The 18,636-nt window shown below is 29.3% G+C and overlaps 1 protein-coding gene across 6 annotated transcripts in view; it reads right to left on the bottom strand.

Annotated features, from left to right (window-relative positions):
- LOC129958405 (uncharacterized) overlaps positions 1 to 18,636 on the bottom strand; it is a 152,862-nt gene that overhangs the window by 130,263 nt on the left and 3,963 nt on the right. The window contains exon 1 of one of the 6 annotated variants that reach the window (XM_056070882.1): positions 17,569 to 17,588. The exons of the other annotated variants lie outside the window; for them this stretch is intronic. The gene's annotated coding sequence lies outside the window, so the exon portion shown is untranslated. Of the gene's footprint in view, positions 1 to 17,568; positions 17,589 to 18,636 lie in introns of those variants that run through there. 6 annotated transcript variants of the gene reach the window in all.

Raw genomic sequence — 18,636 nt, forward strand, 5'->3', positions numbered from 1 at the left:
CAGATAACCAGTGTTATCTGTGGTTGCCTATAAAGTTTGTATAATTTAAAATTAATTGAATTTAGTTGGCCAACATCCTCTCTCTAGTACTGGGCCAAAGATAGTTCTAAGGATCTTTCTCGCGAACATGTTCAGAGAATGCTGAGTGAACAAGTTGAGTCCAAGTTTCACTTACATAGAGCAGAACAGACATAGTAATAGTCTTCTAAATTCTTAGTTTAGTTTTTTGACTTGTTAAGTTGGATCTTAGTTGTTTTTTTCAGTCCAAAGAAACATTTATTAGCCATTTTTATTCTAGTGTCAATTTATGCCCCGAGTTTATTATTGTCATTAATCATTGTGCCAAGGTATTTGAATTGTCAATTTTTCGAAGGTATGACTGTTAATATGCAGAGGAACACTATGATTTATAGTTGAGGCCAGGAATTCCATAAATTTGGTTTTATCTTCATTGATGGTAAGGCCCATGTTTGTGACAGAAGTTTCCAAAACTTGAAAGGCTTCTCTCACTGCCCTTTCTGACCTTCCAATAATATCTATGTCATGTGAAGAGGCCAGCCATTGAATGGGTCTATTCTACAGAGTGCCCTTTTGGTCTAATCCACTATTTCACATTTCTCCAAGGCAATGCTGAAAAGTAGACAAGCAAGGGAATACCCTTGACACAGGCCTCTCTCTGTTGCAAAGGGCTCAGATACTGGCTTGGGATTTTAACCCTGCATCATACATAATTAAGTGTAGCCTTAGTAAAATTAAAAAGTTTAGTAGGGATTCCAAACTTTTCCATTGCTTCAAATAGCTTATATCTTTTTATACTGTCATAAGCAGCCTTAAAATCTATAAATAAGTGAAAAGCTTTCATGTTATATTCTTTTTTTCCAAAATTTGTCTTAAAGTGTGGACTTTGCTATCTAAATCCACACGGGTAGTCTCCAATCACTTTGTCAGTATGAGGTAATAGTCTTGCAAAAAGCAAGTTGGAGAAGATTTTACATGCCGTATTGAGGAGCATGATGCCCCTATAATTCCAACATTCAAGTTGATCTTCTTTCTTGAAAATAGGATCTTCCTATTCAATGGGTAGTTTCTCCGTAGCCAAAATGATTTTATGGATGGCATTTATAAACTCCAGTTCTTCAACTTTTAGTAATTCAGATGAAATAATCACCTCATTTAAAAAGGGTGGGGATATGAGAAGGTAGCAGGTCCATCAGAATTGCCATGTGGGTTAAAAGTATCGTCTCTTGCTTCAAGTAAATCTTGAAAGTAGCTCCTACATACTTTCAATACTTCGTGAAGATCACTCACAAGTTCTCCATCTTTATTTATACATGTTAAAGTTCTTGGCTTGAATTCTTTTTTCATATTATGTTTTCATTACTAGTTTAACTAAATTTCTGGAATCAATAGTAGAAATAATAATAATTCCATTGCTTGTTTTCACTTTTTTTTCTTAGCTCAGAATCCTGCAAGCAAATTAGGAATCATCTAAATAGTTTTCTGAAATGAAAATTAATATTTCACTAGGAATTTCAGTTTCCCATTTATATTTTGGATGCATAGTGTTTTATGAATCTAAATAGTTACATTACTATACAGTTGTTAATATTATTTTTTCTTGTCTTCTAATAATATCATTGCATGTTCATTCTGAAACATAAAATTATCTGAAAATGGAGTGTTGCAGTTACTCTCTTGTCTCTCTAAGAATTTTTATCTTCTTGTTCGATCATGGTAGTAGTACCTTGGGACTGAAATTCATAAAACATTTCTTTTTTTTTTTCTTTTTTTTTTTATAATTTGTGATAGTCTATTTTAATTTATTGATATTGAAAACAAACACATTCTAAATCTCCTAAAATTAAAACTCTTGAATTTTCTTAATTTTTTTATACCTACCATTCATTTTCCATATAATTTTTAATGCAATATATTTTTTATACATAAAATATTTCTCTTCTCATTTGACCTTGCTTGTTTAGTTATCGTTCATATCCAGAATAAATAAAATCTATTTGCATTTTATAATAAGTCTTAAATTTGTTTACTGATTTTTGTATATTGAATATTGTAAATTTTTTTACTATTTTTCTACTCCTTTATTATACTTTTCTTTATTGAGAGAATATTTTACTGTGATTTAAATAAACATGTACATGTGATAGTAATGATGCATTCTGTTCACCCATAAATCCATCCTTTTCATCATTATCTTTTAATAATGCCTTCCTTTTCTGCCTAATATTGATTATGGCTGTTCTAAAATGGTTAGAGCATGAAATCGTTAACATATTCTTGTTTTTTTCTTCTACTGAATACATATAACTGAGAGTGGCAGTCAAAAAATTATTTGCGCTGATACTAAATATCTATGCTAATATTTGTTCTATCATAGAATACTGATCGAACTAATTAATCATATTTAATGTTATAATTTTGAAATTTGATGACATAATGTGCGATGAGGTATATTTTCACTGTGTGGTACCTATTGTCTTGTTTCTTAATCAGGATATTTCTGCTTGCTTATGTTGTAATGAATAAAGCTTGTCATTTTAACATGGCTAAAATATTGGTCATCCAGGAAATTGGGAGGATCCTTCCACAACTTTAGCATATCATAATTACAAGCTCTCAAAAACAGTCTGAAAGCAAATATTAAAAATGGCAATGTTTCTGATGGTTACCGATGGAAAGTTGAGAATTGGGCAGTTCTAAAAATTATAATTTATATTGCAAAAGAAGCATTAGCTTTAGGATTAGCAAATTCAAAATACTCCAAAAAAATTAAAACTTTCTTGGCAATTGAAACTTTTATTATTGTTCTTGTTGTTAAACAGCATTGAGAAAAATTTCTTCTGGACTTAATTCAGCAGATATTGAAGTTTTCTGCATAATCTGAGATGGAAAAATACATCATTGGTAAGCATTTTTAAAATTATTTGAAGAGTTATTTACTAGTTTCGACTAAATTTCTGGAATCTATTGTAGAAAAAAAATAATTCCACTGCTTGTTTTCACTTCTTATTTCCATTCATAGAGTCCTACAAAATAATAACTACGATTCTGTAAGTTTTCTTTTCTATTTTATTTGTATTGTGTTTTATGTGTCTGTTTTCCTTGTGTTCTAATTGCATTATTGTGTGCTGAGTCAGAGGTATGAATTTATCAAAAAATGATGTTCTGCAATTACTCTTACGTCTTAAAATTTTTATTTTTGTTTGAATATAGTAGTCCCTTGAGAGTGAAGATTAAGAAATATTTTTTATGGACTCTGATTAAGTACTTTCCTACCAATGTGCTAAACTGGGGAGCTCCCTTTTAAGGGCTTCAATTTTTGTAACTGTGTAAATTGTGACCTGCCGAAAGTAGAACTGAAGAATGAATGTGATAGTGTACTTTTGGTAATAGGTTTGCTCCTTGCTATTCCTCACAGATTAATAAATAGCTTTTTATAATAAACTTTGTATCCATCATTTTTTAGTTACAACACAATTTTTGTTTCTCCATTAGCATGTTAAGAGCCTCTACAGTGATTATCAATTTTAATTTATTCATACTGAAGGTGTGACAGAGAGGCATTAAAATTCTGCTTCTATAATTAATTTTTTTTTACGTACTACTGATTTTCCACATAATTTTTTAATACAGTGTATTTTATATTCATCAAAAACTTTTTTTTCTTATTTGATCTTGATTGTTCAAATAAAGTTTATATACAATGTCAGTAAATTTTATTAGACCATATTAAATAAAATCACAGTTTTGTTTATTGATTGTTGTATGTCTCAATATTGTAGATTTTTTTGCCTTTGCCGTAGACAATTATAATTTTCTCTATTGAGAATGTTTTAATCTGCAATTTTTAAAAAATTATGAGACAGTGAAAATTTTATAATTGCAAAATTATTTATTCTCTATTTAATTTTGCTAACAACATTAAATGAAATTAGAATGAGTTGATCTAGATTTCAAACTTGTAATGCATTATAAGAAAATTTTGATTACTTCCTAAATTAAAACTTTTTTAAACAAACTATCAGTCACTCATAGAATATATTTTCATTTGCAATTCATCAAAATTTAATTTTAATCTGTCTAATTATATCACTTTGCTGAATGCTTTAAAATCGCACATTGTATTAGGCATTACCAGGAAACTTTATTTCATATATTTATATCTTATCTGCAGAGTTTAGAATCTATAATCTGCTCTTCATTAACCTCTGTACTTATCTATTTATTAAATTACATCATGCAATTTAATATGCCTAATCTAAGGCTACATCAGATATTGAACTAAAAACCACTTTTACATTCTCCTTAAACAATAGATTTAACACATATCCAAAATACTGTATAGTATATAAGCTATAATCAAATTATTTGCCTTTAATTTTTATAGTTTATATGCTAATTTATAATGCTACTAATACTTTGAAAACACAAGTATTAGCAATCATATGTCCGAAAATTATGCTAAAAGTATTAGCAACAAACAAGTTAAACCAGAGAAAAGAAAACAGTTGCGATACTTAAAATTCTCTACTGGATCTAATTAGGTAAGGGAGACTAACCCATACATATTTTCCTTTCTTCAGCAATTCATGGGCACATAGCAATGCCAATATACACACTTCTGAAATGCATTTAGGAAATGCCATATTCATTTACTGCATGGCAAGCATTGGTGCATGTCATCAGCATCATGCTTAATATTTTAGATCATCACAATGGAGCAAAGTTATTTACTGTTCAGCAGTCAGGTTCTAGGCACAAGGATAGCAATCTTATACATGAAATATGTAATGAAAGTGAGGATACAATTTCAAAATTTTTTCCTTCCAAATTTCAATTCTACGTTGATATGTATAACTGACTTGTTATTTTAAATTATCTTCCATCTCTATATTCTTACACAACCTTCTGTGATTTTTTTTTCTTTTGATTATCAAATTAATTTTTCCTAACTTTGAATTTTTTGTAATATTTTTCTATTAGAAATCTAACAATATTGATTCGCAAGTTCCTAAATTATGAGTATTTTGGTATATTCCAAGTATCACTTAATGAAATAAAAACATCAAGTAGTTAAATAAAAATAATATCTCTAATGAGGAAGCTTTAAAAAAATGTGCTGCTTTTTGTCCTTGCTGTGCAGAGACAAAATCTTCACAAATATAAATAAGATATATATCTTATATCACAGTAGTTAATTGAATATTGCTATAATTCTGAATGCATTTAATGCAAAATTTCATTATAATGATCAAATAGCTTATTTGCATATCCGGGTCATTTTCAAAATTCGGTGCCATTTGTTGTCCATGTGAAACACATTTTTTTTACAAGATGTTATAAAGTTTAAATGAATTTTCTTTTTACCATGCTTTTTAGCAGGCAATTTCCAGTGGAGAAACAATAAAATTAAAATAATTCATCTGATTTTTTATTTTTTTTTTCTAATAAAGAAGTTGAGAGGAAACAAAAATTCAGCTGTCCAAATCATAAAACTCAAAATGTGTTTTGCTGCATTACTTTCCAAAAATTAAAATTTTTATTCTGACATATTTTTTTATTGTGAAATATACTTTTAATTATGTTATAAAGAAGGTTTTAATAACCTTTTAAGAAGAATAGATGATTTTTACCAATTAAATACAGCTGTCCAGACATTAAGTCATGTCTGTTACCATACAATATTTTCAACATTTTAAGCAACAAGATTGAAATTTTGAAATGACAACACTTGTATACCAGTGAAACATGTTCTAATAAAGAAATGCAAGCAGCCATCTTGAATGTTTGATGTTTGATTGAAGAAGCTGAAGCCTTTTTGTGTTAAGTATTTTTATTGCATGTCATGTCTGTTACCTTAATATTTTATATAAAATATATTTATTTATTAATTTATTCAACTGATTAATTTAGATTTTTAGGTTTTTAATTTTAATTAAAATTTATTTTCATGTTTTTATGGAATTATTTAGTTTCCTTAATTTTTGTACTTTGAAATGTCATGTCTGTTACTGGTCATGTCTGTTACTCTATATAGTAACAGACATGACAATCTTGGTAACAGACTTGACATGTTTCAAGATTTGAAATATGGTTCAATTTTTGGGTTTGTTTTGTTTAAATTTTAGTTGATATTTTAGGAAGAATTTTTTAAGGGTGGGGGGGGGGAATAAATGTAAGTTCTTACTTTTTAAAAGCGCATGTTTGTTTTTCATTTTTTCTCTTATCTTCTTTGTTTTTTATTATCACATTGTATTTACTGAATTGATTAATGTTTGCAATATTATCAAATCACTTGCTTTATTAAACTTTATTTCTGAAAATTACGTGTGCAAGCATGCTACAGAAGTGCAGGCATTTCATTTCGGAGGATCGAGAAAGCAGGCAACTCTGCATACTGGCGTTTTATATCTAAGAAACCAGCATGAACCAATTTCATTCTGCACAATTTCCGAATGTTACGACCATGGTCCTGCAGCAATTTGGGCTCACCTTCAGCCAATATTCAACGAGCTTAAGAGAATTTCCCCCGAAGTTGAAATTATCCACTTTTTTTCTGATGGCCCTACCACGCAATATCGGCAGAAGAAAATTTTCTTCCTTTTGAATGAGCATATAGCAAATAATGGTTATAAGTATGGATCATGGTCTTTTTTTGAGGCTGGTCACGGCAAGGGTGCTGCTGATGGAATAGGGGTAGCCATTAAGAGAGCTGCTGACAAAATAGTTGCACAGGGGACAGATATACCCGATGCAAAAACTCTGTTTAATGTTTTAATAAATAAAACAAACATTCTGCTTCATTATATCTGTGAAACAGATGTAGAAATGTTTAAAAAAATAATTCCATCTGATATTCCGGTTTTAAAAGGAACGATGAGCGTACATCAAATTTTTTCCTTTGGGAATGACTCAATATTTTTTAGGGATTTAAGCTGTTTCTGCAGACAGAAAAATGTCTGTGACTGTTTTACAGTTAATGTATTTGCATTAAAAGAAAATGAACAAGAAAGAACAGCCATGACAATAAATAACGCAGAAAATAATTGTAAATCTTTTTCTTCTCCTTTATCCAACAATTTTCAACAAGATATTCAAGAAGGAAGCTTCGTACTTGTAAAATTGGAGGATAAACGATCGATAAAATATTTTGTTTCAAAAATAATCGACATCCAGGACAACAATTTTACAGTTAAGTATTTAAAAAAAGTCAGGAATCATGCAAAGTTCTTTTGAGAGGATGATAAAGAATATAATATTGAAGCAGAGGATATTGTAATGAAACTTCCAAATCCAAATCTAACTAGATGCTCTTTTTGCCAATTATAATATTTGATGTGGATCTCTCCAAATATGATGTTGAATAAATAGCATTGTAACTCAAGAAAATACTAAAAAATAAAATGTGTACACATGTTCCAATTCTGTATCTGTGAATTTCAAATAATATATACATATTTTTTTTTTATTTTATAGTAAAAAGTTATGTACTAAAAGAGAAACACATTTTAGCTTAATTCTATCTTTCAAGCTTTACATCAAAATTTGGCTCCTGAATTTATGTCATGTCTGTTACTCAGTGTCACGTCTGTTACTTTGTGTCATGTCTGTTACCATTTCAAAATTTTCCTTAAAAAGTTTAAATTGACATAATATTGCTACAATTAGAGTTACATATTAATTGACTCTGCCTAGTATATATAAGAATGACAGACATTTTGCATTAATTGTTTTTTATAGTATTTTATATTAAAAAAATCCTTGTAAGAATTCTATATTAGTAACAGACATGACAAACAAAAGTATAAAAATACCATAAGAAATATTTTTTTATTCGAAAGTCTTTATTATATGGGTAAAATGACTCTATACTTATATTAAATATAGCTTTACATTATTGTACACTGAACTTAAATACTAAAATTACAAGAAAAATGTCCGGTAACAGACATGACAATTTTCATCATATCTGACCAAAAAAACATCAATTAAAAATATATAAAAGAAAAAAATGTATCAAAAATATTCAAGTAATATACAGAAATAATGTCTGTTTAATAATATTAAAAAAAATTTACTAATTAAAATTTTTTTTATTTTTGTCTTTTTAATTTCCAAATGGCACCGAATTTTGAAAATGACCCATCCAGCATTCAATCATGTTGATCATTGAATCCATTTTAAATATATATTTTATAACAGAAAATTTTTTTTACCATGTAATTAGTTTTTATTGAAAAGTGACTAAATTTCTCTTTGAATTCCAACTAATATACTTAACTTCTTTATTATTTAATAATTTTAAAATAAATTTATATATAATATTTATACGTTAATTTTACTGTTTTCATGATTATTATTCAAACAATGAATTACTTCTTGATTATCATAATACATTTCAGAAATTTTGAAATCAATTTAATCATGTTGCTTTAAAATTCATCAATATAAAGGTAATGTATGTTGCTATTTTAATTAAAGCTATAAATTTAATTTCCATTGACCTTAAAGCAAAACATTTTGTTTCTGGGATTTCCAAGATATTAAATACAGTTCTGAAGAAATGCTGTGCATTTGCTTTTGGAATGTCTCCTATTTTACTTCATTTTGAACAACAATCTGAATGCATATTTAACATACTATTTTGAATATCAAACAAATGTATCTTTAATCACAGGTTTTTGAAAGCAGAATTTAATATATCAGTAAACAAATGAAAGATGACTAGTGTTCATTACAAAATTGTGACATAGTTACAATAAATACAATATCTGACCTAGATCTATTTGCAATGAAAAATAAGCATGCAATTAAAGTTCTGTGCAATATTTTTCTAATCAGTTCCGTTTCCTGTATTGCAATTTCTGTATTACAATGTTACCCTAGGCAACATTACCAGTGGGTGCAAAGTTGTAGAATAAATTATTTGAATTTAATGTAAGTATATTTTTAATTCTTATTCCTCAGAACTAGAATAAAACCACTTTTTAAAAAAAATAAGATTTTTTCCCTTCACTTTTATGTTTCAATATAATCAGCCGTCTCGATTAATTCTCAAATTCAAACCACTATTTGAGTTATGTGCGCAACCATCGTTTTTAACATAGATAAGTGTATCATGAGCATTTAAAAATACTTTTTTAATTATTAAGTAAGGATAAATATATCTCCATAACATAAGTGAGTCATGATACTAGTATTTGATAAACTGGACTCAATGGGAAATCGGATAAAACAGAAATTAGCTCTGAAGTTCATATTTCTGTCTACCAAACATTTCTACCAGTCAGCAAAAAAATTATTAGTGTTTTGAAATGCCTAATAGTGATTTAGAATTGCTATAAACTAAAACGAATGAGAAGAAACAGGAATAAATTTCATTAATAGTATAAGTGCCATTAAAATTATAAGCAAAAAAAAAAAAAAAAAAACTTTAATGTGATGGAAGAGATGTGGACAGTGTAAGGAGTTAATAGTTTGATGTTTTGGATACTTTTTAACGCCGGAATGGTTTTATTTTGGTGTAAATCCATATTAGAATAATCAGAAAAGAAACCTTGCTGTTTTTTCTTGCGGAGGGGGGTATAATATTAGCGTTTAGCGTTATGCTTAAAAACAAATCTTTCAGAAGAGCTTTTGAGATGCACTACCTGCAAAGAGAACATACTTCAAATATTCAGAAACTTGCTTTTCATCGAATTTAATTTAAGAAAATAACAGTTTTTGATGTTATAATAATTGAAAATATTAAAAAGGAAACCAGAACAGAATACTGATCAAAAACTTTGTTTTAACAAGAAATTAATTGAGCTTAAATAATTTTTTTAAAAAGATTGAAATTAAATGAAGACACTGAATCAGGATGTGTAGTGTCATTAAAAGCTCTTAATTTTTTTATTCAGGTGCTTACAGTTTCCTTCTGATAGGGGGGAAAAAATCCCATTTCAGCACTCTAAATCTGTCTGATTATTGATTGCATTGTCTTTACGGTGTTGGGCCTTTCAATGTTTGATGGATTTCAATAAATCTGGAGGTCTGTTGAAAATGTTTTATCTCAATTTAGGGAAATACTAATAGAATGGAGAAAGTATATCCTCTTCATTTACTTGACTCTTCTTTCACCTCCTTTTGCGTGTTTAGACGGGGGGGGGGGGGGTCCTTTCTGTTTAGAGATGATTTTATGTTTTCAAATAAATTATTTCTTTGTAGAGCATTTGCTAGTTGTATTTCAACATGATTTAATGACTTGCCAGTAGTGAATTATGTAAATATTTTTATTCCAATTAATTTTCATGCAAAAGTTCAGAGCTTTTTAATTATATGCTGGAAAATGTATATTCCATTCATTGTGAACTTACAAAAGGGAATACACCAAATAATTCAAGGCTTCCAAAAATGATACAAAAACAAAATGTTTATGATGCTTCTACGTTACTTATAGACCATCTGCTATTCTTGCTAAAAGATACTTAAATAAATAACTGCCAATGGAATTCCTTTTTCACTTTTTCGTATAGAAACTATCTAAAGCGAAACAAATGTGATTGCCAAAAAATTGAAACTCGAAATTTTGCCCTATTTTCTTGATTCAAACCTCAAAATAAAACATTTGGGAATTATGTCTATGTGAGAACCAGATAACTCAAAAAAAAGTTTTGAGTTGAAATTTCTTAACACCAAATTTGCAGATTTCTATCAAATTTTGAACAAAATTCATTTCCATGAAGGGTTTTTTTTTTCTCTCTGTTTATTAGAGTACAAGTGAACGAAATAACCTTAAAGCGCTACTCAATAAAATTTTGCACACAGTTTTAGCATCTAAAGTACATAAACATATCAAAGTTTTGAACTAAATCCATCAACAAATTTACAATCTGTTGATCTTTATGTTTGCTTGCATGTAAATAATACTGCAACAGAAAAACGCAACAACTGAGATAAGGAAATCTGGTAAGTAATCTTGTTTCTAAAATTGTAGCACTGTTACAAATTTTGGATACAATTGGCCATCCAAAAATTGCTGTGTATGCTTGCATTCCCCCCCCTCCCTCTCCTCTTCACTGATTTTCTGAAAATAAACATTTGTGTACTCTTGGCTTTCACAGCCTTGCCCAAAGTTCCTACTTTTTATATCAGAGGGAAGTGTGATAATATCTTTCTTAGGAAGTATTGGAGAAACATTTTCAACTGGTTTCATATGTGTTGCTTTTCTAGCGCGCTTGTTAATAGCCTTAAAAAACAACAACACTGGAATACCTAATGAATAAATCATCTCCAATGAATTTTGCATTAGTAAGAAACTGTTTAGGTTGAGAACAAATAAGTGTGAAAAAAAAAGAAAGATTATCTTCAATGTACTCTCATTAAAAAGAATAAAATGCTATTTTCATGGAATTTATAGATTTCTTAGTCAAATCATCCTCACTCGATTTCAGTAATTTTAATATCAAGAAAATGAGATTGGATTAGTTATTTTTATCCTTTATTTGAAAACTATAAATTTTTAAAAAAGTGAACAGTTTTGAAAATTTTCTAAACTCTTCTCATGAACAAACATCAGTGGAAAGAAGTATTCAGCATTAATAAAAATATTGAAGTGGGAAATTTGAATGAAAAAAATGTCATGTTTTATAATGTGTAGCAGTCTGGTAGAATCCACCCAGTAAACATTACTAAAAAGATTGTGAATTTTAGAAATAGTGAAATAATAGTGGTGAAATTATTAAAAGTATAGCGTAGCTAGTGCTTGTTTGGGTTATTCGTAAAATATTTCGACCCCAAAATGCTACTAAAAATGTAAAGTTGATTCAGAGTGCCGTGTTTTCAATGATGAATGGACCTCGAAATATTTTTTACAGTTGTGAAAGATAAATCAGTGTGTCTCATCTGCAATGAAGCTGTAGCAGTTTTCAAAGAATATAACATTTCCCATCAGTTTACATCTAAGCATAAGAATTTATATTACGAAGCAACGTCCGAATATTAAAGAAAACAAAATGCAGAAAGTCTTTGTAAAAAATTATTAGGCCGACAAAAATTTTTTCAATAAGGGAAGCAGCAGCTACACATGCAAGTTACATTGTAGCAAACAATATTGCTAAAAATAATAAAGCTCTCAGTGATGGGGAGTTTGTTAACCCTTTAAAGGGCCATTTTTTTCTAGTCATATTATGTTAAAATATTTTTAGGCTTGAAATTAGAATAAGAAAAGGGATTCATTTAGCTTATTAGATAAATTTAATTTGATTAATTAATAATTAAGTAACAAATCAAGACACATCATTTTGTCTGAGATAAAGAACTGAAGCATCTAAGTTTCTAACTTACTAAAAAAATTTGTCAGAACTTATGCCAATCTACATAATTTCATACAAAGATTGATAAATTTGGTGGTAAGCATACTTCCCACGGCCCTGGAAAGGGTTAAACAATGCATGCTCTAAGTTTGTGAAGTTCTATGTCCAGACAAGAAAAATAATTCTGAGACTGTAAGCTTGTCTCGAAAAACGGTGACTTCTAGAATCGAAGTCATCGATAAAAATTTGACATCACAATTAGAGTCAAAGATTGGCCAGTTTAAATTTTGTTCCATAGCTATGGATGAAAGCACAGATATAAATGATAACTGCTCAATTAGTATTATTTATAAGAGGTGTTGATGAGAACTTTGAAATTACTGAGGAACTGGCGTGCATGCGTTCTTAAAAGGGAACTCATATTTTTCAAAGGGATGTCATATTTTTCGGGAAGGGTTTTTAACTTTGAAAGTGTCTATAACAAATGTATGTAATATTACGACCGATGGAGTACCAAATATGACATGAAAAAAAAATCTGGATTTCTTGGACTCTTTAATCAAAACTTTCCCGGGAACAATGTTGTTTTTCTACATTGTATTATGCATCAAGATTCTCTATGTAAATCTGCATTGAATATGAAATCTGTGCTTGATGCAGTCGTGAAACTTGTAAATACTTGTAATTTCGTGGGCTTACTCACAGTCCGTGCAATCTGAATACTCTGATGTACTGTATTGCACGAAAATAAGGTGGCTAAGTGCAGGATGTGTTTTCGAGCGAGTTTGGCAGCTGAAAGACGAAATTGTATCGTTCTTCCATGAGAAAAGTGTTTCTGCGGAGGGCGAAATGTTAGATGATACAGAATGGCTTTCGGACTTTGCATTTTTCACAGATCTTCTTTGTCATATGAGCAACTTGAATGTCAAGATGCAACTGAAAAATCCATTTATCGACGATATCTGGACCCATCTCAGAGCTTTTAAACTAAAACTTAATCTGTTTGCTGGGCAACTAGCCAAGAACGACTTTTCTCATTTCTCGAGGTTAAATTCAATACCCTCAGTAAATAAAGAAAAGCTTAAGAATTATGAAAATTGCTTTAAAAAACTGCATTTTGAGTTCGAATGTAGATTTCAAGATTTCAGTGGCATCCAAACAGAAATGGATCTTTTTGCCATGCCTTTTAACGTAAATTGTGAAGCAGTGAGCTCAGCTTTGCAGCTTGAACTAATTGAGTTGCAATCTAACAATCATTTCAAGCAGTTGTTTCTAAATATACAAAAGTTAGAGTTTTACAAATCATTATCGAAAGTAAGTTTCTCAAATTTAATATCTCAAGCCCAGAAATCAGTGCTATGTTTGCTTCATCTTATATATGTGAACAAGTGTTTTCAACTATGAACTTTAGAAAGAATTATTTCAGAAGTAGACTGACAGATGAGCATTTAGCCTCGTTTCTTAAAATCAGTACATCTCGCTTCGAACCTCAATATAAGTAACTTTTAAAAATGAAATCGCACTTTCATTCATCTCATTAACATATATTTAAACTAATACTTTTATATTGTTTTTAAAATTTTAGAAAAATTTATCTTGGCCCGCCAAATTTTTCCGATTTTTGACCCGCGATCGAATTCTCCCTGGTCTAGAATGTTTAAACATGCATTATTAACATCAGTTAAGGTTTTCGGGCATGGAACATTTTGTGTCGTTTGAAATATTAAATTTTATACGGCTTCAGATTATTAAAGAGTTTATTAATTAATCAAATTTCTCTCGTACTTGTAATTTTTTTTTTTTTTAAGTATTAACAAGCCAAAATCGGGTGACTGCAGTGTACAGACCGCTCTTACCAGCGGCAATGGTACATTGAGCGCTCCATTGCTTGGAACGGCAACTATAAAATAGAAAATAAATGGCAAAAAAAAAAAAAAAAAAATCTTTAAAAATTCTACAAGGCTACTTAGTTGAATGCTTTTTTCCATATGAAGTTACTACTATAATCTGCACAAAATTTAAAAAAATAATAATAAATAAATTTCCAGTTATGTTTATAGGAATAAAATTGCTTTGTGCATTTTCAGACACTTGTATGCATTTGCAGAATTCATTGGAATCGCACAATTAAAACTTCTTGCAAATAATAAATTTAAAAAAAAAATTGAACTTCATTTGAATGCATAAACTGTTTTTAACTTGAAAACTTATACAACATAGATCTGCCAAATCTGAATAAGAATTGACATTATTTGTGGTAATTTTAGAGTTGATGTCTTTGTATGAAATATACTCAATTCTATAAATTAAGGATAATGGCAAATACAGATTCAGAAACAAAACAAACGTGACTTATTCATAAGTTCATTTATTAAACAAAAGATAAGGAACAAAAAAGATGGTGTATGTATGATACCATTCATAAAAACTACGATTTTTTCTCCGTGGAAAAATTACAAAAAATATTTCCCTCACAAAAACTTAACATAGATGGTATGATGGTTAATACATCGCATGTCACCCAGACGATGAAATACAGTCCGTACAACGCCTAAACATGCCGAGTATCAAATTACTGATCTGATCTTGGGAAAAATTACTCCACTCTCAGCAAGCAATGCTCTCTGAAATTCTGGTACACATGTGGAAATGGTTGATGGGTTGCAGCTCGTCGGTAAAGTAAATCCCACACATGCTCTATCGGATTCAAATCAGATGAGAATGCTGGCCATTCCATACGGTGATATCCTCGGATTGGAAGCATTCGTTTAAGATGTGTACACAGTGGGGAAGGGCGTTGCCATTCATAAACACAAATTATGCGTCCATGGCACCTCTAAACAAACGTGCATATTGTTCCAGAATGATGTCTCGATAAATTTAGCCTGTCATGGTTGCGATTTGAACATGCAGATCTGTTCTGAGCCCAGTATAAATTCACCCCAAACAAACAATCCAGCACCACATCCTAACGGTATCGTTCAATGATGTTTTCTTGGTGGTAACGGATACCTGGCGGTCTCCATATGAAAGTACGACGTGAATCAAACTGCAAGCTAAACTCGTGGGAAGACATCAATCACACAAGCCAATTGTAACGATGTTCACATTGCATGCTCTCTACTCCAGGCTAACCGCTGGCGACAGTGAGTTGCCGTGAGCGGAACACATCTGATAGGCCTGCGAGCATATAGACAGTGGCGTAGATCCTAAAGGATTAGGCAGTGCTGTGCACCGGAGCTCTCGGACCCTGACAACCAAACAAGTCGAACTTGCGATAATTTCTCCCAACTTTTAAACATAATATGTTGCAACATAACTATAATAATGGCAACTCAGTTGAGAGAAAGTTCGATCTTTTAGGGAATTCCCCTAAATCCTTACTGTTGTTTGTATAGTGTTGCCGACTTTACTTATTGAAAAGTTTATAGTATTTTTAGCCTTTTCTTTTTTCTATAAATTATTATTTGAAAGAAAAAAAACTTTCTAATGAACTAAATGATCTACTACTTTCTAATGAACTAACTAATGATCTACTACTTTCTAATGAACTAACTAATGATCTACTACTTTCTAATGAACTAACTTTCTAACTACTTTCTAATCCTCAAAAAGTTCCATGAAAATTCTTACCATACTTATTATCTTACTGAGATATATAAATAGTTTGTATAAACAACACTGAACAATCAAAATATATGATTTTTAATGAATTGAATTTTTAAACATAACAAAAATTCGATTCTTGAACACTTACACACAAAATATTTTATTTCTATTTTCACACACACACACACAAAAAAGTTTTTTAATATCTCTCCTTTTTACTTAAGAAATTCTATTTTTTTATTCTCTAGTACATTATAGATTAGACATACTACCGCCATTTTTCGATTATCTTGAACGACAATGGATATTTATATCGTCGCTGGGGAATCCCCGGCATTTTATAAAATGCTGACCAGGGATTCCCCAACGACATTATGCAGCGGAGCGTTACGTTTCTCCTCCCTTTTAATGTCAGCAAGTACTCGAGCACATATGAATTGTATTGCATAAATTGGAAAACTAAAATTATAAATTTAAAAAAAGAAAGAAAGAAACCCAGTGGTGTGTTAAAGTCGCATCAAGCTTATATTTAACTTATTGATACTTTTGTGAAAACTAAAGCTAAGAAAAGATTGTAAACTAAATTGTTAATTTGTTGTTAGTAGGTAGGTCTGACCTACATATAATAAACTTGGGGTGGAATGTAGATTATAGTGATCCGTGCAGGAAGCAACAGGACGTACTTGTGCACAAAATTTTATGTTGGAACTGATAAAACAACCTATAGATACATATACTATGAAGATTTATCACATATTATATTTTAATGTCGCATCAGAAATAATTAGGGCCCAATGAAAATTCTGCGCATTTTGTACTCTTATAAAAAAAATTCTGTTTGAAAATTTGGCTTTAGGAACATTAAAAATTATAGGAAGTAGCAAAGTAATGGTAAAAATTCCAATGAGATTTTGGACAAACATAAAATAAAGGTTATACTATCAGTAAAAAAATTAATTTCATAAAAAAAAATGGATAAAAATAAGATTGATGAATGTAGGATATTCCTGCATTCATCAAAGAATCAAAATCATTTTATATTTAAAGAGTTCTTAAATAAACAAGAAAAAAAAAACATTGAAAGAAAGTTATACATGGATACAAGAATTCAATAATGATATGACAAGTTCAGTAAGGCAATCCAATTTAAAATTCATGAAAATTATTTCTGAACTTTATCATCACATAAAAAGTAAAAAATAGTCCAGTTAATTACTCAAGGGGGGGGGGGACTTTCATAGTTACGAGAAATGACTATAAAGAAATCTATATAATAGTATGAGAATCTTTACCATCATAATAAAACCAATCAGACTGTTCATACGAGAAGTAAAATAAAAGAATTATCATTTAATCCCGTTTCCAGTTTTTCTGCAATTATTATACATTAAGGGAATCAAAGAAGACAATGAACATGTTAAATGAATGCTAGGAAAAAGTCAATACTAAAATTAAATTATTCAAAAATATGAAATGTATGTTATATACACATAAAAATTTATATTGCAAAAAATAATAATAATGTTATGGATAGAAATAAACTAATAGAAATATAAAATAATGTAATAAATAAAATAGTGTAATAGAAAAAAAATAACAAGCCATCAATTATAATTAATTTTAAATTATAATTTAAAGAACTTACTTATTCATATTAGAAGGCTTATAATTAGAGGAAGCCATTGAAATGGATTTTGCAGGAGAGTTTTTATAGTTCAAAAATCAGTCCTGTAAATATCTTATCATCAGACATAAATTCATTTACCTTCCAAATCACTGGAAATTTAAAATTGACTATTGATTTGAAGTTAAAAATTATACTGAAGGAAATATAAGAATATTTAATAAAAGTGTACATTATTACAAAATAAATTCATATTTTAAAACAATTTCTAAAGTTTTGGAATGCATAACTATATGTTATTGTTCTGTTTAGAGTAATAATTGGTTACTTGTTTTTATGTAACAACTTTATGTATATGCTGTTAAAGCAAGACAAAACTTAAGTAAATCTATAAGCTTTGCTTTGCTTTAACAGAATACTTGATACAGGAAATTCTAATTAGTATTTCATGGATTATTTCTATTAAATTGAGACAAAATGTTCACAATAAACATAATATCTGATCTCGTTCTAGGAGCTAAAAAGGATAAACTCCCAATTAAGTTGCTATAAAGTACATTTAGCTCATCATGGTCTTTATTATTATAAATTGCAATGCCTGGACTTAACCCTATCTAGGGCGATGGGAAGTATGCTCCCCACCAAATTTATCAATCTTTGTATGAAATTATGTTGGTTGGCATAAGTCCTGATAAATTTTTTTAGTCAGAAATTTAGATGCTTCCGTTCTTTATCTCAGACAAAATAATGTGTATTGATTTGTTACTTAATTATTAATTAACCAAATTAATTAATAATTCAAATTAAATTTATCTAATAAGCTAAATGAATCCCTTTTCTTATTCTAATTTCAAGCCTAAAAATATTTTAACATAATATGACCAGAAAAAAATGGCCCTTTAAAGGGTTAATGGAGCCGAACGTTTAGTTTGGAATATTACCAAAAATTTCTCATTTATCATTTCAAGTTTCAAAAAAATCAAGAAAGAGAAAAAACACAGATTTATTTAAGAAGAACAATTTAAAATTTATGCAAATTCTTTGTGATCTTGGGAGTAAAAATGTGAAAAATAATCAAATTTATAAATT

The sequence above is a fragment of the Argiope bruennichi genome, chromosome X1 (assembly GCF_947563725.1).
Source record: "Argiope bruennichi chromosome X1, qqArgBrue1.1, whole genome shotgun sequence".
NCBI classification, from domain to species: Eukaryota; Metazoa; Arthropoda; class Arachnida; order Araneae; family Araneidae; genus Argiope; species Argiope bruennichi.